Source organism: Macaca fascicularis, chromosome 5, assembly GCF_037993035.2.
Source record: "Macaca fascicularis isolate 582-1 chromosome 5, T2T-MFA8v1.1".
NCBI lineage: Eukaryota > Metazoa > Chordata > Mammalia > Primates > Cercopithecidae > Macaca > Macaca fascicularis.
In genome coordinates this window covers 30071552-30094664 of record NC_088379.1, presented here as the reverse complement: position 1 = coordinate 30094664, position 23113 = coordinate 30071552, and the positions used below count along the sequence as shown (strand labels likewise).

Sequence of the window (23113 nt, the reverse complement as noted above, 5' to 3'; positions counted from 1 at the left end):
AAGCAATAATAATTTATTATCAGAAAATTTGGGGAAGTGTGCAAGATGCTACATTCAGTTCTCCCAGGAAGCATTTTGGTATCTGTCTGGTACCCTGCACGTTCATCTAGAGAAGTATGAATGGCTTTAGCCATTGGTGGCCTCCCTGGACCATATTTAACACATAAATCCTTTGTGAGGATGACTTAACATTCACTACTCCCTAGACATTTAATCTAGCAAATTTAGCCAAGATGATACATACAGGCCTGTGTAAGCAGCAGAGTCAATAAGGAACAATTAGTGAAGTAAATAATATATTTTGTTGCAATAAAAGTCACTCCTGGTGTTATACACAAATGAATTTATCGAGAAACACAGTTATAGGTGTCTTTGATGCATACTAATATTCAACTAAATAAAACATAACACTTGGAGATAAAATCTTTCAGACCTCACATGTAGCAATTCACATTTCTGCAGAAGTATTAGCTCATATACCTGCAAACCTGAATATATGCTAAACTTCTGACTTTATATTCTAAATGGTAATAGCGATAAGTGAGTTTGAGAAATAATAAGACAGACATTGTTATCTCTATAGCAGTATACTGAATACTGATATTTGGTGATACTTTGAAATTTAATCATAATCCAAGAAGGATTGCACCATATATATCGTTATGTAACTTCTCAGGACAGAGGAATGTGAGTTTTTTGGAAAGCAAAAATAAACCTACTTATTAAGTTACCACAAGCCCAGAAAAACAACAACAATGGTAGCTTGGAAAAGTTGATAACTGAAAATAGTATCTTATTTTAATGTTTAAACAAATACATTGTCTGCTTATTTTGTCACGGAAAATAGCTAATTTGTTTTTGATGCTTCCAATTTTGAGATAATATAGTATGTGACACAGAACATACAGAGTGTAACAATTTCTTATAAAGACCATATAAAATGTATTCAGAAAAATGACCCTACAATACTTCTACAACATTTTAAACAATGATAGTCACACTCCAATATGACAGTCAGACTTGATGCAGAGGCAGCTGTTGTATGGCTTGGAGTGAACAACTGTGGAAAGAAATGTGGCCTATAATAGTGGTAAGAGGAGGTGGCCTAGGTAAACAGGAAGTGATAAGTTGATGGGAGGGGCCAGTATGTACTTTTTAATTAACAACTGTTGAGTATCCCTAATCCATGAAAGCATTCATCAGATTTATTTTTCCTTCATTTGTGGAAAGATAATACAATTATTAGATTCCTTCTTTGTTATTTCACTTCCTACAGGGATGACATTCTATATCCAAAATAAGGAAATTCACATTAACATATTATTATGCAATCATTCATCTCACAAAAAAAGATTCTTAATTTACCAATGATTCACTATTTAAATTCATTAAGGAAAAGGCACCTGGTGTACTAAGCATATATCATTTTTCACAAACCTATGCAGTATAATTTATTGCATGAAAAAGGCTTTACTTTAGAATTGTGTTTAAGAGTAACTTTTTCTCTGTTACCATGGTTTGATTCAGTTTCTAATTCACCATGAAATATTCCAATAAGTCTTAATGCCTTCTCAGTTAATTTAAGAATCACTGGATATAGAATAATTCTTCCGAACTTTCTTCCTTTTTGTCCTATGTAGTACATCAATATGCAGTTTAGAGAATCCATCTCTCCACGTGGTCTACTTTACTAACAATAGATTATAAATTCTAACAACTTTCTTTTTTTTTTTTTTTTCTAATAATATATCTACGGAGAGGTGCTTCATACCAGCATTCTTTTGAAAATAAATCATATTATTTCTATAGGCACCTTATATTTACCTAGTTTAATAAATTATATCAGTAATGTCTTAGTGAAATCCAAATGAAATAACTAACATTACTGAAATATGAAATGCGTCCTTCTGATTTACTGCAGCAACCCAGTTAAGTAGGGGCCTTTCTGTTATTAAACATGATCAAGCAACATAAACAGAAACTTCCTCAAGGTTAGAGATAGGCTTTTTATCTATATAAAAGGCAGTTAACATATTTAATATTCATACATTTTTGACAGAGTACCTCTCTTTTTCCTATCTATACTATGTAAAATGTATGTCAGTTCACAAAAATTCTTGGGAATATGATCCCCTTACCAAATTAGTTGAAAGTCTGACATATTGTGTAAGCACAAAAAGGCATCACTCCCATGTTTTCTGGAGTGACTTATACAATGGACACCCTGGAGAGTACAGCTTAACTCTTAACAGAAAAATAAATAAATAAATAAAACCCTCAGAGAATCAACCAGTTAGTTGCAACATGTAATTAACTAGCAGTTTTATGTTCACCGATAAGTGACCTTTGGTCATTTCCCTGCCCTTCCCATGATGGAGTTTGTTGTTGCTGCCATTCTTTAATTTAGCTAAAAGATAAAAACAGTGGAGTCGGATCAGACACACTGGTAAGTTCATTCACCAGGAGCAGTCATTTCCCCATTAAGGGGAAGAGAAAGTCTTGAAGGATAACAAGATCCTAATCAACTATTCACTTAATCTAATGTAACCTGGTATCCTAATTATAGACATTATTCTATATATTTACATACAGTAAATGACACTCTGGGTTCAGTAAAACTCAGGGTTAATATTTCTACATAACGTATAAAAAACAAAACATCAGAATCCAGATCCTTCTGAAGAAAAGTGACACTTTCAGTACATTTAATAAATGTACTGAGAGCAAACGCTCGTTTGCTTAGTGATTGACAAGTTAATGCAACTCCAAAATGTGACCAATGTTTTCTCCTATTCCTGGTAAAATATACCTAATTGTTCACTATGCCATGAGATTAAACTAACGTAGAAACCCAAGTAACTATTTGAATGACTAAAGAGGGGTTTACTAGACGATCCAAAATGAGAGGGACAATTAGAGGCCGTTCTTTCATTTAAACCAAGCAAGAGAAGGTGATAAAAATTCAGATAGCTAATGTACAAGCCATAAACTGGCATTACCATGAGAGTTTCCTTTTTCAAGCATTTATGGAGCATCTAGTTTGAGCCCATTCCTAAACTTGAGAAACTTTCTGTTCATGTCACTTGATCATGTTTCATAACACAAAGGCCCCCACTTAACTGGATTGCTACAATAACTTAAAAGGACACATTTCCTATTTTAGTAATATTAGCTATTTCACTTGAATATCAAGAAATCATTACTGATATAATTTACTACACTAGATAAATATAAGGTTTTAAATATACCCTTAGAAATAATAGGATTTGGCCGGGCGCGGTGGCTCAAGCCTGTAATCCCAGCACTTTGGGAGGCCGAGACGGGCGGATCATGAGGTCGGAAGATCGAGACCATCCTGGTTAACACGGTGAAACCCCGTCTCTACTAAAAAATACAAAAAACTAGCCGGGCGAGGTGGCGGGCGCCTGTAGTCCCAGCTACTCGGGAGGCTGAGGCAGGAGAATGGCGTGAACCCGGGAGGCGGAGCTTGCAGTGAGCTGAGATCCGGCCACTGCACTCCAGCCTGGGTGACAGAGCGAGACTCCGTCTCAAAAAAAAAAAAAAAAAAAAAAAGAAATAATAGGATTTATTTTCAAAAGACTGCTGATATGAAGCACCTCTCCATAAATATCTTATGCATTCCATTTTCACAGAAATCTATCAGATTATTGATTCTCTCTTCCCTCTAATCTTGAAAATGATAAAAAAACAAACTAGTGATCTGAACTGTATTAATGTGCATCAAAATGAATTAACTCTTTGAAAACATTCTTAAATATGCACAGAAACAAAGCTGATCATATATTTGGGTTTAAATATTCAAAACATTTGGTTTTAGCAGTTGAGAATAACTACAGAAAGATCAAGAAAAATAACAAATGATGAAACCCAGTGCAATTCCATCTTTTAACAGACACATAAAACAAAGTGCATTAAAAATGATGCACTACTCTAAGGTATTTATGTTAAGCATGCAATTAAAATGAAAGTATATTAAGTGTGTAAGGTATTTTTTCTATCGCCTCAACTTCAGAATCCTTCAAATTAAATGAGTATGAATTGCATTAAATGAAAATCAGACACACTTGGCATACAAATTCCAATTCTCTTTGACAGTGATTTCATTTTGTGTGTTTTAAAGGAGGTACCTATAAATACCTGTCAGTGGCAAATTTTACTCTGCAGTTTATATTTCTGAAAGTCTGCTAATAATATCTCTTTAGGTCACTATAAATAAATGCTGTACATAGAACATGTAGAAACCGCCAGCAGTAGTTTCTTCCACGTCTATACTGACACCTAAGCTGAACTGATCATGATCCCTGTGTGTTCACTACACAGATCTAACATTGCACTTATCCTATTGTCCGGCAACTCCTTATTTATGTATTTGTCTGCCTACAAAGACTTTTCATTCTAGCACATTAGGATCAATTTCTGTCTGCAATGCCTAGTATGATGCTGCTGTGGTCTGAATGTTATGTCTATGTCTCTCCCAAATGTGCGTATTGGAACCTAATCACTAATATGATGGTATTAAGAGATGGAACCATCGGGAGATGATTAAGTCATCAGGATGGAGCACTCACTATGGGTTTAGTATCCTTATATAAGAGGCACCATATTTTGCCCCTTGCACCATATGAGACTGCAGTAAGAAAGCATGATCTGTGAAGAACAGGTCCTCAACAGACGGAATCTGCCAGTGTCTTGATCCTGAATTTTCCAGCCTCCAGAACTCCGAAAAATAAGTTTCTGGATTTATAAACCACCCAGTTTACAGCATTTTGTTATAGTAGCTCAAAGAGATGAAGACAGATGCTGACCACATAGAAGATTTTTTGTATATGTATTGTTTTACTATAATATTGTGAAATTTATTGCAATATTGTTGTCTTATGCTATTGAGCATCACTATGAAAGTTCGTTTGGTGTTTTACATTCTGAAAATGTTATAGTGTGGACAAAGATAAATTTTCCATAGCTTATAATAAGGATAATAATAGTTATTATTATTTTTGTAACAAAACCAGTAGGAGAATACATTGCCATTATATACCCCAAACCATAGTTAACTGCCTGCAGTTACTTTCAAACTACCTCACAAATGCTTAAAGTACTTCCACTTTCTAATTTGTTAACTCTTGCTAACTTAAGAGTTCTAAAGTAAATACACAGTATTTTCTTTTGCTTTTATTATTATTATTATTATTATTATTATTATTAGTTGAGATACGTGCTCATCGCAACCTCTGCCTCCCAGGCTCAAGCAATCCACCCACCTCAGCCTCTGGAGTGGCTGGGACTATAGGCATGCACCACTATGCCTCGCTAAGTTTTTAATTTGTTGTAGGGATGAGGTCTCACTGTATTGCCCAGGGTGGTCTTGTCTCCTGGACTCAAGCAATCTTCCTGCCTTGGCTTCCCAAAGTGCTGGGATTTCAGGCATGAGCCACCGCACTTGGCCAAAAGTAAATATATATTATTAACAAACTTGTTTTACTATGGAGAATTTTAAACATATGCAAAATCCAATAAAATAGTGTAAGTACTCATATATACATTGGTCAGTCCCTACATCGATCATCCTAAGAACAAGTCTGTCAAACCACTCTCCAGTCCAATTTCTTTTCTTCCCAGTTACCTGGAAGCAAATCTCAGATATCACTTCATTTCATCTATATTTTACTAGGTACATCTATAAAAAATGGACTATAGACCGAGCGCAGTGACTCACGCCTGTAATCCCAGCATTTTGGGAGGCCGAGGCAGGCGGATCACGAGGTCAGGAGATCGAGAGCACCCTGGCTAACACGGTGAAACCCCGTCTCTACTAAAAATACAAAAAAATTAGCTGGGCTTGGGGGCGGGCGCCTGTAGTCCCAGCTACTCCGGAGGCTTGAGGCAGGAGAACGGCATGAACCCAGCAGGCAGAGCTTGCAGTGAGCTGAGATTGCGCCACTGCACTCCAGCCTGGGCGACAGAGAGAGACTCCATCCCCTCCGCCAAAAAAAAAAAAAAAAAAAAAAAAAAAAAGGACTATATTAACCAAACCACAGCCCTATTATCAAAGTAAAATATTAACAATAATCCCTTAATACTATAAAATATCCAGTGTTCACATTTGTAATTGTTTCATACATAAAATAACTTGTTCTTAGAGTCTATATAAGTTCCATACGTGATAAAATATTTGATTGCTATATCTCTTCTAGTCTATAAATATTCTCTCTTTCTCAATCTATTTCTGCCTTGCACCTTACTTGTTGAGGAATAAAACAAATGTTTTGCATAATCTCACAGTTTGGATATTGTTGATTACTTTCTCGTGGTCAAGTTCAACCTGCCCCTCTATTCTGTGAATACATACGCTTATCAGATTCTGTGTGTGTGTGTGTGTGTGTGTGTGTGTGTGTGTGTCAGAAGACTACTTTATAGAAAGTGCCTAAAGTATGGTCGTGCTTTGGATTTTAAAATTATGATCGATCCATTACACAAATCCATTTTAAAAAGAAATGGGCCGGTCAGGTGTGGTGGCTCACACCTGTAATCCCAGCACTTTGGGAGGCTGTGTAGGGCAGATAATGAGGTCAGGGGTTCGAGACCAGCCTGACTAAGCTGGTGAAACCCCATCTCTACTAAAAATACAAAAATTAGCCGGGCGTGGTGGCCCATGCCTGTAGTCCCAGCTACTCAGGAGGCTGAGGCAGAAGAATTGTTTGAACTCGGGAGGCGGAGGTTGCAGTGAGCCAAGACAGCACCACTGCACTTTAGCCTGGGCAACAGAGTGAGACTCCGTCTCCAAAAGGCCCTGACCATACTTGGATCATTGTTTCTTCTCTTATGAAAATCTGATAAATGCCATGTGAATGCAAAGCTCATAAACTTCATTGAGTCTAAGTTAATTGGTCTACATATTCTGACATATGAACACTCACACGTAAAACTGAATTTGCATGCCTTTGTAGTTTACCTCATACCTAAACTATTTAATATTAAATCAACAAAATTATTTTAGATCTAATTGTAATCACACATGTTTACTGTTTCATACAGAAAAAAGGTTCTAAAAAGTAGAAGGAATGTATTTTTTATGTATTTTATCAAGTATTATCTTCTCTACATATTGAATGTGTGTCTACCTTTTGCTGTAGCCATCCATTCCATTTGGCACTTGATAATGTGGTCCTTTGGATTATAGACAGTACAATAACCGTTTATTGAGTGCCTACTATGTTTGAGTCTGAAGTCTTAGGATATAAAGATGAACTTGAAAAGTGAGCAGTATAATACAGAAGAGCTGCACACACACACAGATGATTTTTGCTTCGGTTTTAATGTGGTATAAGTGTGCTTACAGCAATCCCTGCTTTAAGAATTCAAATAGAAAGAAACAATGGTTATTTCAAAAAAATCTAGTATCTTTACTATTGACAGGGGTTTATTATTTAGTCATAGCTACCTTAGCATACTACTGCTATGTTTGCCAAAAATAAGATTGTTCCTATGCAGAGCTTTTAAACTGCACATATGTGCACGCACACACACACACACACACACACACACACACACACACAGAGAGAGAGACAGTATCTTGAGAAGAAATAAAAGTTATCTTGAAAGAGACTGAAGAAGTAACTGACACTCTCATATTGCTCCTTAGGTACCATGTGCCAATATTAGGGCTTTGCACTTATTAATTCATTTGATTCACCCAACACTAAACATGTAATATCATAAATTACCACATAGGGTAAAACAGTTTCAGAGACTCTTCTGGTATTTCACACTAACAAGTGACAGAACCAGAAGTCGAACTGAGGCAACGTCCCTGCGGAGTCTGTGTTTTAATCACTATGGTACCCTGTCTCTTAATCAAAATGTAACAAAGGACAAATGGTTGATTGTGTGGAAATCAACTGTGCTCCCATGAGTCCAAATATCATTCTGAGGTGCTACAGTAATTACAAATCTACTATCAGCCATCCCAGATATTGGAACTGAGCTTGTACAATGAATCTGAGGCGGATTCTCAGTTGACAAAGCCACCCTTACAAGATTTTTCACCTTCCATTTCATCTGACCCTTCATGATTACAGCTCTAGCAACTATTCACCTTTTATTCTTACATGAAAGAGGATCTAATAACCCTTTAGGGATTTCGTCAGACCTCGACAAAAATCACTTTCCACTCCTACTATACAATCAAAGATATTCTAGGTTTCGTTTTCCTCCTCCTCCTTCTAACTCTAGTACTATTTTTGCCTGACCTCCTGAGAGACCCAGATAATTATACTTTAGCCAACCCCCTCAACACCCCACCCCACATTAAGCCAGGGTGAAACCTTTTGTTTGCATATGCAATCTTACAATCCATCCCTAACAAACTAGGAGGCATACTGGCCCTTGTATTCTCCATTCCCATTCTAGCAGTTATTCCCATACTTCACATATCTAAACAACAAAGTGTAATATTTGGGCCATTAAGTCAATACCTATTCTGAATCTTAGTGGCTGACCTGTTTACAGTCACACGAATCAGAGGGCAGCCAGCCGAATACCTTTTTATTACCATCGGACAGACAGCATCCCTTATGTACTTCTCTACTATCCTCACCCTCATACCACGTGCTACCCTAATTGAAAATAAACGACCTAAGGGAAAATGCCCTTGTCAATACTCTGGTCTTGTACACCAGAAATGGAGAATGCCCTCCCCAGGACAACTCAGGGAAAAAGCGTTGCCGCTTCACCGTTAACACCCAAAGCTGGAAGTCACATTGCCTCAGCTTGAATTCTGGGACCATGACTTTATGCAAAATTCTTCATGCGTTCTTCTGTTTATAAAATATCAATGCTAAAAATGCCTACTACACATGGATGCTGTTAAGATTCACAAAAATGGTGTGTACAGTGTCTGGCGAGTAGTAAGGTGCTCAAAAATTTCAGCTATTCACTTTATCATTATGTGCCCAAAGTACAGGTCATGGTATTTAGAATTGGTTCTGAATGAAGGAAGGCTCCTTCATTAATATGTAATATTAAAATAAATAGAAAATAGGGTAATCAGGAAAAAGTACTTTTCCTCTTGGCTCCCGTAGGAATTAAAAGTTACAAAAGGAGAGGAAAATGTTAAAGGAACCAATTTGTCAATAAAGATGAAGGAATACTGGCCGCTGTCACAGTTATCTCAATGTTCACTTCAACTCCACAAGAAGTGTTTCCCACATCGCAGTCAGAAAAACTGAGTCATGTTGATCATTCAAATTTGCACAGTCAGGAAATGGCAAAGCGAAGAGGACTTGAAACTATACCTCCCTGACACGATAGCTCTTACTTTTCCATTAAATCAGTGTTCAATATATTATAGGTTACAAAATTTAGCAAGTCATGAAATCATTTTAGTGGATTTTAACCTAGCCTTTGAAAAAATTAAAAAAGGAGAAGAGAGGAGAAAATATCAGTGTACACTACATGAAGCAAATACTATTGGATGAAAGTATTACAGTCATACATGCATGTGGGTATCCATGGGTCTTTGGGGTTGCCATGGGAATTGTACTTCTTAATGCCTGTAGCAGCAAAAATGTTAGAAACAAAGTAAGTACCATGTTACATTCATCATGCTGGTGTGATAGTCAAATAAATACATATGGATTCGCTGAACCACTGAGGTCATGATTTCTTGGAACTACACATATTTTTAGGAAAACAAAAAAAGTTATACGTGTTAGCAAAGCAGTGTGCAGCTTTCTATTCTTTATCACATTCTCAGAAAGTACTGGGAGAATTTGGCTTGGTAATGGTTATACCATCACTAACAAGCTGAGTGGGTTGACATATCAATTAAATTTTATGTTTCTGGGTTTTTTCCTCTATAAACAGAAGATAACAATTCCTTCTCTCTAATTACCTCTGTGGGATTCTGAGCCATTTAGGCAAAAGTCAGTGTAGTGATTGAGGGAAATAGTCCAGGGAAAGGATAAGTGGGTGCGTGTGTCCGTGCGCATGTGTGCACATATGCGCATACTTGATAGAATCCAATGCCAACAAAAGATATAGCACAGTGTCAGAGGAGAAGGCAAAACATGTATCACACTGAAAGGGTAACTGCTGCTCTTTGAGACCATGGGATATCCTTTATTATGTGGCTGGGTCAATAAGAGTCTCAAGCAATAAAATGGAAATTATGAAGAACTTAAAAAATTGAGTAAGGTTAACACAGATATATGAAGATATTTGGATGTTAGCTAAGAAGCATATACTACTAATTTCTGGCATGGGGTCAATCTCAAGTAATTGCAGCTATTTCTAAGGCAGTGACTTCCATAAACAAATGACTTTGTTTTTTTATCTTCTTTCAGCTCTTCAAAGAGTAAAGTATGCAAGGAAAGATTTATTTCCCCACATGACTAACACATAGAGATGGTAGAAACACCAAGTGCATATTTTATTTATTTTACCAACTGGTACAAAGAAAATAACTTTGTATTTAACATCCTCTGAAACACTAGAAAAGCATTCTCAGGCCAGGTGCAGTAGCTCACACCTGTAATTCCAGCACTTTGGGAGGCTGAGACAGGCTTGAGACCAGGAGTTGGAGACCAGCCTGGGCAACACAGTCAGATCCTGTCTCCACAAAGAACAAAAAATATTCGCCAGGCATGATTGTGTGCCTGTCATCCCAGCTACTTGGGAGGCTGGGGCAGAACTGCTTTAGCCCAGGAGTTTGAGGCAGCAGTGACCTATGACCGTCCCATTGCACTCCAGCCAGAGCTACAGACCAAGACCCTCTCTCCAAGAAGACGACGAAGATGAAGACGAAGATGAAGAAGAAGAGGAGGAGGAGGGGGAATTAAAAGGAGGAGGAGAGAAAGGGGAGGAGAGGGAAGAAGGAGAGTAAGAGGAGGGGGAGGAAGAGGGAGAGGAACGGGAGGAAGAGGAGGGGGAGGAGGGGGATGTAGCAGCAGAGGAGGAGGATGAGGGGGAAGAAGAGGAGGAGGAAGAGACAGGACTTCTCAGAATTACTAGCTCCAAATTGTGACATCTACAGTAGGACTCATGTTTCCCACTTGGTAGCCTTTAAGGGTGCCTCTCTGCTTTTTGGCCGGTTGTTATCTGTTACTTTATATGTAATCCACATTTATATCTTATCTTTGTTAAAATAAATAACTTGAAAAAAATACTTCAGATTTAGGAATAGGCACAGAACTCCAATCCCATCAATTCAAGAACTATTTCTGAAGAGTTCGTTTGGAACGCTGCTAAAAATGTGAAGGTGGAACCTGCAAGTCACATAAAGGAAGATTCCATTTTAGCCAGTTTTAACTTAATATGAGAGCAGCAGATGGTGTCTTATTGAAAGCACTTTTCAATTTTCTGGGCAAAGTAATTTCTTAAATGAAAAGGCTCCTTTAGGCACACAAAAACTGCATTCCAAAGCTGTTAAGAGACCTAACTGCAGTCAAAAAGCTAGAAATGGTAGTAAAAGACAACTAGAACTCAGCAAAATTGCCTCCTAATTTGTGCTAGAGATGACACAAATTCCTCAATGATCTCTGGCTGTTGTAAATGTGCATGTTTGTTTTTATGCATGGGTCTTTAGATGTGAGCAGTTGTTCTTGACTTTGACCCTTCTTGTAGTAAGGAAACATATAGTTTGCTTAGTTTTTTGTTTTGTTTTGTTTTGTTTTTTGAGATGGAGTTTCACTCTGTCAGCCAGGCTGGAGTGCAGTGGTGTGATCTCAGCTCACTGCAGCCTCCCAGGTTCAAGCAGTTTGAAACTTAGTTTTTAAGTGAAACACTCCTCTCCTACTCCTTGTCTCTGTGGTGACCTGCTGATGGCACCAAAAGCTCCAAGGTTGGTAACAGGATCAATTTTTTTTCCCCCATTTACCTTGCCAAAGTGATTGGTCAAGACTGAGGAGATGTTCTGTAAGTCCATGCCTGACACTGTTCAACAAATTTGATTCAGGAAATGCATGTGATCTGATTTTATTAAATGAAAGCTAATCTGATGGTCTTGGAGTTGAGAAAGTGTAAATCTGACTTTAGGGAGACCACTGGAGAAGACGAACAGTGAGTGTAACACAGAGGAAAGCAAGGAAAACAAAAGAAAATACCCAGACTTGATGTCATTGCTTGAGTCTCCAGCTCCAGCCATACTCCTGACAAGACTCTGCCTCTTGGTTTTCATTTAAGTATGCCAATCAATTCAATTTTATATTCTCTGGGTTTGGTTTACCATAATTCACTTCTCCTCGCTCTTTTCTGTGTTACTCTATATTACTTTTTGTTATTCAAAAAGGAAAGTATTTGCTTGCATTTTTGCCAAAAAGGAGAAGTTGGCCTTTTTGAGTTTTGATGGAGCTTAAAGAAATAAATAGCACAGTAAGAGGAAAAAATGGAAATAAATAAGAATATAGAATTCCTGTTTTTATGTTTGTTTTGTTTTGTTTGCTTCAAGTTGTATGACAGAAAGTAGATGATACCTCAGTGCATAAAGAACTTTATTAGAAATTCAGTGCAGAGGTGTTTATATTGAGCTCTGCTAATACTGATTTCATTGTTTTTCACTGAATCACAACTATGATACCTCTGTGTCCCATAACAGTTACACATATTCTACATACTGCTTTAACTATGCAATGCAGACTTGGTTATGGAGAATATTTTAATTAAGCTGTTTATATGAGGAGTTCTTTGTAATATGGACTTTCTATAGAAAGTAATATGGGCTTATAATATGGGCTTCCATAGAAAAGCTGAGGAGTTTTTTGTTTTTTTTTTTCTTCTTCTGTAGCTTTGCTTTTCAGGACTATGGATAATGACCACTTACACTTTAAAGACCCTTAGAGGAAGCAACATATATTGCCTTTTGTCATTGAATATTTTACCATAGTTAGTTAAACCTCTTGGCTCTCTTCAACTGTTCCTAAGTGTTGCATTTTTCCAAGGAGTTAAATTCATCCTAAGCTATGAAATACCTAGAAGACATTCCGTTAAATATTCCATGAGTCAATCTAGTATAATGACTAAGAGTGGGGGTTCCAAACAATGGGTTATGAAGTGGAAACTATGAGTGGGGTTTAGGGAATCTGTTAGAAACTGAAGTATGCAAAATATTTTAGAATCATGTATCAGGGTAATTTTTTCTGTAAGAAAAGGCTTCTACCTTTTATCAAATTATTGAAGAAGTCTATAATCCAAAAAATGTTATTAACCAGTAGCAGCCAGAAGAAATTTGATCTTTAAAGAGAAAATCAAGAAACAAGGGATGCTATTGTGTTTTTCGGAATTTCCATTTTCTATTTATCTAATCAAAAACCAGCTTCAGTATGATGTCAATATCTGCAGGTGGCAGGATTATGAATACATAAAATCAAGCATGATCTAATCTGCTCTATATTGCATATCATCACGGCAATAATTGCTTCATTGTTTAGTGGTCAGGATCCCTGTGAGGAAGCATAATCCAAATGAGAACTAGATGCAAGAAACATATCTTCATGATATGACAATTAGGTTCAGTACGGATACACTTGAACGTAAAAGGCCAATTTATAAACTTTCAAGGATACTGTCATGTAAATGGTAAGAATTTGGGGCTTAAGAGAGAAATTTTGCAAAAAAGTTCTAATATGACTTGTGTAATCACAGTTCTAAAATTTAAAATCATCTGATCTAAAGAATTTCCTCTTAATGCACAGTTTTGTTAATCCTGGAAAATAATCTCTTTTGATTTTTTTTTTTTTTTTTGGTCTAGAAATCAGAATCAGATCATTGTTTCTACTTGTTTACTGGAGGAACAAAGGAAAGAACCAAGAAAGTAGAGAAGAAAGGAAAGAGAGAAGGAAAGAAGAAAAGAAAGAGGGAGGGAAGATGGAGGAAGCGGGAGAAGGAGGAATAGAGGAAGGGAGGGAGGGAGGAAAAAAGGAAGAAGAAATTGGATTTTTTATATTAACTGAATATTTCCAGAGAAGCCTCCATCTCTCTCTAAGTTCAGTGGCTTTACCTTTGCTTTACTTCCTAATGATCTTACAATATTTCACATATATATTTTAATAAAGACTATTAGAGGATACACTTAGATATTTTTTCCCTTCTAGCTATATTAGCTAGGTGACTGGTAGCTAGGTTGCTGCAATGAAGACTCCAAACAACAATGAAAAGAAAACACATGAAAATACTGGCTTAAAATAATGGAAAGGTATTTCCTGTTTTTTGTTTGTTTGTTTTTCTTTTTGTTTTTCTTTTCTTTTCTTTGAGACAGAGTTTCACTCTTGTCTCCCAGGCTGGAGTGCAACAGCGCAATCTCAGCTCTCCACAACCTCCACCTCCCGGGTTCAAGCAATTTTCCTGCCTCAGCCTCCAGAGAAGCTGGGATTACAGGCACCCACCATCACACCCGGACAAGTTTTATATTTTTAGTGGAGACAGGGGTTTGCCATGTTGACCAGGCTGGTCTTGAACTCCTGACCTCAGGTGATCTGCCTAGCTTGGCCTCCCAAATATTTCTTTTATATCATAGACTGGGGGTGAGTGATCCAAGCTGGCAGCACAGCTCTGCCTTAGATGAGCATCTGGATGCCCAGCTTCCTCTCCTTTTGCACCATGTTATTCAAAACCTCGGTTTTGGAAAGGTCCATTGGCTGTCCTTCAATCTTCGTTCTACCACTCCCTCCCAGTACAAGAACTCCATGGAAGCTCAGAAAGACACATCCTAACCTTTCTTCCACTTAGGTAAATCCATTTAACTATAATTTTTGGGCAACAGCATGTGCACAGAAGTAATGGGTGAAAATTGGATCATGCTTCTAACAGTCCAGAAGTGGACTCCCTTGCTCTTTACTCTCCACTGACTGAAATCCAGACCTCACAACTCATTAAGGGTGGTGAAGCATTGAGACAGAAGGAGACCCCACCTAAAATCATAGAGTCAACCCATTGCACCAGCATGATGCCCTATTAATGTGTGACAGAAAAAACATTCCACCTTTGTTTAAGCCAGTGTTATGTTGGGTCTACATCACACAACTGAATCCGCATCTTAACTACTGTTTCAATCCAGTATTTGCTGTTCTTCCTCACACACTTTTCTTCTGATATAAGCCTATCTATAAATAAACTCTTCTACCTCATTTTTCTCATAGTGAGTTACTTTTGCTATAAGCAAAATAAAATAAGGCACCATAGCAATTTAGAGTTTCCATTAAGAAAAATAACAAATAACGATCCTCAAAACTCTTACTTATCTAACCAACCAGATTTCCATATCCAGATAAGAATTAGCACTGGCATATTTCCATCTCCATCTGTTGATTCCAATGTAAATTACCTAAGAACAGAAAATTCTGCCTAAAGCTATATGTATGAAATTTTCCACTGAATACCATGTAGCTACCAGCATAAAAATAAGAATGAAATCTTAGGAAAACTAAATTATGGAAAAGAGAATAGGATACAGTTGAAAGTCATATTCCTGAGCACTGATGTTAGAAATGGAAATTGCCTGCATGGTGAAGAGACAGCCAGTCGGAAGGAGACAGAGAGTTAGGTGATCTGCCTAGATCATGGGCCTGCTGCCTCCTTTCCTTCAGTTCAAACCATATTGTATTTTATTTTTATTACACACAAGCTCTGTTGCCTTAGGCATGTCTTTCTTTGATAGCTACAACTTCCTCTTCTTACTGCCCATCTCTCACTAATCAATACACTACGAGGTGCCAGAGTAATTTCCTTTTCATAAGACTCTTACCACTTCCTGACACTTTTCACATTTCTTTCCTAATTATTTTTGGATTTTGACACCAGACAGAGAGCTCTTGTCCTCCCTAATAGGCATTTACCTTCCACATGTTGGTCCAACTTTTGCTTAGCCCAGGCCTGTCGAGCATTTATTTTCTTTCTTTCTTTTTTTTTTTTTGTTCTTTCCACACTCCTCAAATCATCAACCCTAGTTTGAGTTTGTCCTTACATCCTAAGAAGTATTTTTTTTTCTTCTAATATTCACTAATATTTTCACAAAATACTTTCATAATGCTTCTCAGTCACTACTAAGAAGACTTTGACTGGAGGAAAAAAATTGAAAACAAGAAACCATTAATACTTATCAGGGGCAGTGCAGAAGATATCACAAATTATTCATCATAACAGTGAGAACACATGGACACAGGGAGGGGAACATCACACAATGGGGCCTGTCTGGGAGTGGAGGGAAAGGGGAGGGAGAGCATTAGGACAAATACCTAATGCACGCAGGGTTTAAAACCTAGATGACGGGTTGACAGGTGCAGCAAAGCACCATGGCACATGTATACCTGTGTAACAAACCTGTACATTCTGCACAGTACCCCAGAACTTGAAGTAAAATAATAATAATAATAATAATAATAATAAATTATTCATCATAGGTAAACGACTCACATCTCCACCTTATGTGCTTACTTAAATATCTGTTCTCTGAGGTCTAAAGTATTTTTTAAAAAAGTCTTAATAAATACACCATAAAACTTGCATGCGATATTATAATACAAATGTACAGTATTATAAATGTAATAAATGCATCTATATTATTATCATCTACACAAATGTTTTTATTATTTTTTACTATCAATATCAATTTATTTAAACATTTTACAGCATTTTTACTTGAAAACATTTCTTGATCTTAAATATAAAAATGTAATATCATAAGAACAGTTGTTTTAATTTCTCAAATTTTATGTATGTTAATCCCCAAATAAATACATATTTAATATCACTTATTTCATATATGTTTACTCAAACTTTGCCTATACATAATTTCCATTCCAATGTGTTTTTCTATCACTAGATGATAACAGATAAGAATATTAACACTATAGGTTGATCTTAATGCATATTGCAGCCTGTTACCTTCTCTAGCTGATAAACATGTGAGTGGCCAGGAATTAGGTGGAGGACAAATGCTGATTCAGATTTTATAGGACTAATGCTTTACTGATATTACAGAACACCATCAGTACTTAGAAATATTACAGATCTACTTGGTTACAGTTAACAAATACTCCTTGGAGACCAATACGACCTCAGAAACTACTTATATAACTTTAACAGCACACTACATAAAACCAGTGAATTTAATTTTCACCCTATCTCACATTACAGAAGAAAACGTTCACAGATCCAGTTGAAATTAATAGCCTAATGTCTAGCCAACATCATGACTTCTTAATAAATCTTTGCTAAAAGAATAAATGGTAACTATGTACAGAAGATTCATAGAAAATTGGATTAATAATGTTCACTTATTTAACTAAGAACCTTAAGCTAAGACCCAACAAAGCAAATACGGAATCAGATGACCCTAAATCACGACCACATGAATTCTAACATGACCCAAGTGAGTCCAGGGCTGAGAAGCTTTCAGTCTAATTAGGCAGAATGCACTGATGCATTATTCTAGAGAGAGGGAGGTAACTAAATACTCTGGAAAGTGTTAGAGAAATTTAGGATTCTTGTTCCGATTCTGACACAAACAAACTGTAAACTTGGACTATTCTCTTAGAATCCCTTATTTCTAAGCTCTAACATTAAAGAGGTGGATTTCAAGTCAGTCTCTGTTATGGACTGAATTGTGTCTCCCCAAAATCCATCTGTGGAAGTCCTAACCCCTAGTACCTCAGAATGTGATCTTATTTGGAGATAGGGTCTTTTCAGAGGTAATCGACGTAAAGTGAGGTAGCTCATTAGGGCAGGCCCTAATTCAAAATTACTAGAGTCCTTAAGAAGCAGGGAATTTGAACACAGAGATGTGCATACAAGGGAGAACAAGATGTGAACACGACGATGGCCAAACAAACCGAGAAGAGAGGTTTGGAACAACTCCTTACTGAAAGAATCAACTCTGCAAACACGTTGATTTTGGATTTCTAGCCTCCAGACTGTGAGAAAATAAATTTATGTTCTTTAGGTGTGTAGTATTTTGTTACAGCAGTGCTAGCAAACTAATACAGTCTCTAAGGTCTTAGCCAACTTGAAAATATGATGATGTGAGGAAATAAGGACCGTAAAAAAAAAAAAAAAGGGTGAAAGTGGGAGAATCTGTAAGACACACCAAGTCTGAGAGCTAGCATAAGCACCAGTATGTACTCAGGAGCCACAGTAAAAATAATAATAATAACAATAATAATAATAAAAGCTCCAACAAGTATTGCTGAAGAGTAAATGCTAAATACTTTAATGAGGCAGAGGTAGTTAAGTAATGGTCTCTGGTATGGTAGAAAAGGGGGAGAAGATAGTTTAAAATTCACAACATCTCTAAATAAAATGAGTAATCTTTTTTTCAATTTCACTATTTAAAAATTAATATAGCCCAACTGGAACAACTAGGAACTTTCTGAGCCATTACATTGTAAAGAGCTTTCAAACACTGTTAGGTTATTTAGACTTTTAGTCCTTAAGTTAAATTCAGGCTTTTAGTCCTTACATTCTAAATAAATAAATAAATAAATAAATAAATAAATAAATAAATAAAAAATCCTCCAAATACAATTAAGTAATAAACCCACAAAACTGTATTTCTACGGATTTGAATTTATCCAAACTGGTGTCAGATGGTATTTGTATTATGAACATGGGGCATATTGCATGCTATATTAAACATATAGAAGTAAAAATACCCAATAAAATATTCAATTTTTGACCTGAATCTCATGACCCCATGAATATCATACTGCAAAACCATCATCAAATCATATTCCTGAAATATAACCTACATTCCCTCTTAATTTAAGAAAAGTGAGAAGCTAGCTAGATGATCACTGTAATTCTCTGCAAAATTTCTCATTATTTAGAAATACATATAGATCTCAAATTAAATTTCTATATAGATCTCAAATTAAATTTTTAATACATTTTAACATAACATTGGGTAGCCAAGAGTTTTTTCTCTGCCATATCTCCACAAAAAGTTCTCAATTATACATGATTAAATTGTATTCAATTTTATATATTTGTCTAATGACATCAGAATCCCCAGATATAATATATAAATATTTTATACCAAAGTTAGCTCTAAAGCATAATTGTATTCATTGAATTAATTTTCCTTTAAATTCTTATTGTAACGTGGATGAGACTTGAGGTATAGTGTGGCTAGAGGACTTAGTGGCTGCTTTCACAGTTTTATGCCATTGTTCTCCCTAGTTGAGCAGAAATAGTATACATAACAAAAGAGCAACTGTTCTTTCATCTTAATCGAACTGATAAATCAGGAAAATAATACTCAGGCCTGAATAACGATGATGTATTCATTTAGTTCACTCTTTGACATAAATTCAGCAAAAATAAAATTCAGTAATTCCTTTTGCTGAGTAATAAGGGAAGCCAATTATAACAATAATGGCCGGTGTGATTAGCTGTCATTTACTGAGTGCTTACACAGTGCCAGGCACTGGTCTGATTCTTGACATGTATTACTGAGTCCTCATAAGCAAGCTAAAAGCTAGGCACTATTATTATGTCTATTTAAAGGATGAGGAAAAAATGAAGTACAGTGATATTAAGGAACATGCCCAAGATCAAACATCAGAAGGAGACATTGTTCTCGTCTAATTTGTTACACTGCCTCTGCAAAGGAAGAGCTATGTAAACAACTACATATGAATGCCTACAATGAGCTAGGCATTGTGTGGATGATTTATGGGAATTGTCCTCATTTTATTGATGAGGGATTGACACTTACAGAGGTTAAGCCATTCAAGATCACAGCTACCCAATGATGGTCAGAATTTGAATTTACGTTGCCTGAATCCAATCCCAAGGTTCATTTCACAATATTCACATCCAGGTTGTAATGGAATATAGTCTAGCACAGGGCTGCAAATACCACAGCCCACAGGTCAAATTCAATAAAATGTATGAAATTCAATAAAATAAAACTTTTATTGGAACAGAGCCATGCTCACTCATTGACTATTGTCTATGACTGCTTTCATGCTGTAATGGCACACTTGAGAAACTGTGACAGAGACTATGGCCCACGAAGCCAAAATTATCTGTCTGGATCCTTACAAAAAAACTTTTCAGATCCCTGGTCTAAGTTGTCCCTGAACAACATCTTGGTAAAAATTAAAAGAATTCTGATATGATTATAGTTGCTGTGTTTTATATTTAATGTATTAATAAGCAGTAATTGGTAAAGAACTTAAAAATCAAAACAAAACAAAGGAACCCAATGTATCTGTTATGGGTTAAATTGTTTCTTTCTCCCAAAAGATATGTTGAAGTCTTAACCCCTGATACATATAAATGTGACCTCGTTTTGAAAAATGTGCAGATGTAATCAAGGTCAGATGAGATTTACTGATGTAGACCCTAATCCAATATGACTAGTGTCCTAAGAAAATGAAAGCACCATGTAAGGACAAAAATGCAAAGAGAGAATGATGCCATAAGATGATGGAGACAGGGTTTGAAGCGATGCAGCTGCAAACCAATGAATGCCAAGGATTGATGGGTCACCACCATCAGCAAGGATGGGGCGACGAAGGATGCTACCAGAGTCTCAGAATGACCCTGGCTCTGCTGACACCTTGATTTTAGACTTCTGACTTTAGAACTGTGAAATCCTACATTTCTATTATTTTGTGCCACCCATTTTGTATCCCTTTTTTATGACAGGCCTAAGAAAGAAATACAATGCATTCAGGATATTTAGAGGCAGAGATTAGCACTCATTTTGAAAAGTTACACATTTTGAACAGTTAGCAGAGGTTGCCAGCTGAACATCAACACTTTGTTTTTATTTTGTCTTTGTTTTTGGTGGACTTGTATTCAGGAAGTGGCTGCCCTGTCAGAAGCTACATTTCTCTTGTCCCCATTGACTTAGTCAGACTGAAGTGACTTGTACTCATCAACAGAATATTATTGGAAGCAAAATGGGCAAAGTGACTAAGAAAGCAGTGTGTCTTCTTCAGGCTGGATGCACAGGATCTAGCAGATGGTTCAGAAGCCCTGTGGGTCGTGGAGCCACAAGATGAAAAAAGTCTGAACGCTGAACGAACACATGGAACAAAACCCTATGCTCCCGACCCATCCTCTGCTAACTGGTCTCTATGCGAGAGAAAAGTAAACTCTGGGGGTAAGTCCTTGGAATGGTTTTATATTATGTCAGCTACAATTACATTAACCACAGTAACTACTAAACACAAAATCAAATTTCTCATCATCTCTAGAACATGAACTCCCTGTAGGTGTCACATTATGATTCCTCTACGAATATTTCTAAAAACAAATGAAGAAGGGCATCACCAATGTAAAGTTCACAAGCACTTTAATCCAAACTCAAACAACATTTGCCATCAGCACAAACCTCACAGAAGAGCCAAATAAAATAAATGACAAGAGAACATCCAAACAACTGCTAAGCATTGCACAAAAAGTGAGTAAACCTCAGAATTTGGGGCATAGAGGATGTTTACAGGTGCCACGATGTGCAAAATCCAGTGGTAATAACTAGATGTGGACCTCTAAGGGGAAAAAAAAGGAGCTCAAAGATCAATCTGAGGCACAGCCAAGACTGTGCTTGAAGCAAAGCATTAGACAAGAGGTGAGAATAAATGAGTCACTGACAGCTTTGCCTTCTGCAAACAATGGCTTCCAAGTGACGCTAAAATGTGATCTTTCCGTGGGTGCAACAGGGAAACCAATTGGTGCTATTTTCGCACTTCCTAGAGGCAATAACACATCTAGAGAGAAGTCTTTGTCAAAGATAGTCTTTAAAGCTGCAACTCCATAGAAGCTTTCTATGGTTAGGAGGAGCATTTACCTGTCTTGAATAAAATAAGATGAGATAACAAATACAAAAATTTTCAAATGAGACATTCTACTTTTAAACTTCTTTTTAAAAATTCCTTTCTTCTTTTTTTATTTTTAAAGTAAATCTAAAGACTTACATAAGACCTAAAACCATAAAATCCCTAGAAGAAAACCTAGGCAATACCATTCAGGACATAGGCATGAGCAAAGACTTCATGACAAAAACACCAAAAGCAATGGAACAAAAGGCAAAATTGACAAATGAAATCTAATTAAACTAAAGAGCTTCTGCACAGCAAAAGAAACTATCATCAGAGTGAACCGACAACCTACAGAATGGGAGAAAATTTTTGCACTCTATCCATTTGACAAAGGGCTAATATCCAGAATCTACAGCAAACTTAAACGAAGTTACAAGAAAAAAACAAACAACCCTTTCAAAAAGTGGGTGAAGGATATGAATGGACGCTTCTCAAAATAAGACATTTATGCATCCCACAAACATATGAAGAAACGCTCATCACCACTGGTCATTAGAGAAATGAAAATCAAAACCACAATGAGATACCTTCTCACACCAGTTAGAATGGTGATCATTAAAAAATCAGAAAACAACATATGCTGGAGAGGATGTGGAGAAATAGGAATGCTTTTACACCGTTGGTGGGAGTGTAAATTAGTTCAACCATTGTGGAAGACAGTGTCGCAATTCCTCAAGGATCTAGAACCAGAACTACCATTTGAGCCAGCAATCCCATTACTGGGTACATACCCAAAGGATTATAAATCATTCTACTATAAAGACGCGTGGACATGTATGTTTATTACAGCACTGTTCCCAATAGAAAAGACTTGAAACCAACCCAAATGCCCATCAATGATAGACTGGATAAAGAAACTGTGGCACATATACAACATGGAATACTATGCAGCCATAAAACAGGATGAGTCCTTGTCCTTTGCAGGGACATGGATGAAGCTGGAAACCATCATTCTCAGCAAACTAACACAAGAACAGAAAACCAAACACTGCATGTTGTCACTTATAAGTGGGAGTTGAACAATGAGAACACATGGACACACAGGGAGGGGAACATCACACGCTGGGACCTATTGGTGGGTGGGGGTTAGGGGAGGGATAGTATTAGGAGAAATACCTAATGTAGATGGGTGGGTTGATGGGTGCAGCAAACCACCATGGCACATGTATACCTATGTAACAAACGTGCATATTTTGCACATGTATCCTAGAACTTAAAGTACAATAAAAAAATAAAGTAAATCAACTTAATTATTTTCTGAATTTGCACAA

The 23113-nt window shown here is 36.7% G+C and overlaps 1 protein-coding gene across 17 annotated transcripts in view; it reads right to left on the bottom strand.

Moving 5' to 3' along the window:
• The window catches only part of PCDH7 (protocadherin 7), a 427911-nt gene that overhangs the window by 255192 nt on the left and 149606 nt on the right, over positions 1 to 23113 (bottom strand). The window lies entirely within an intron of this gene.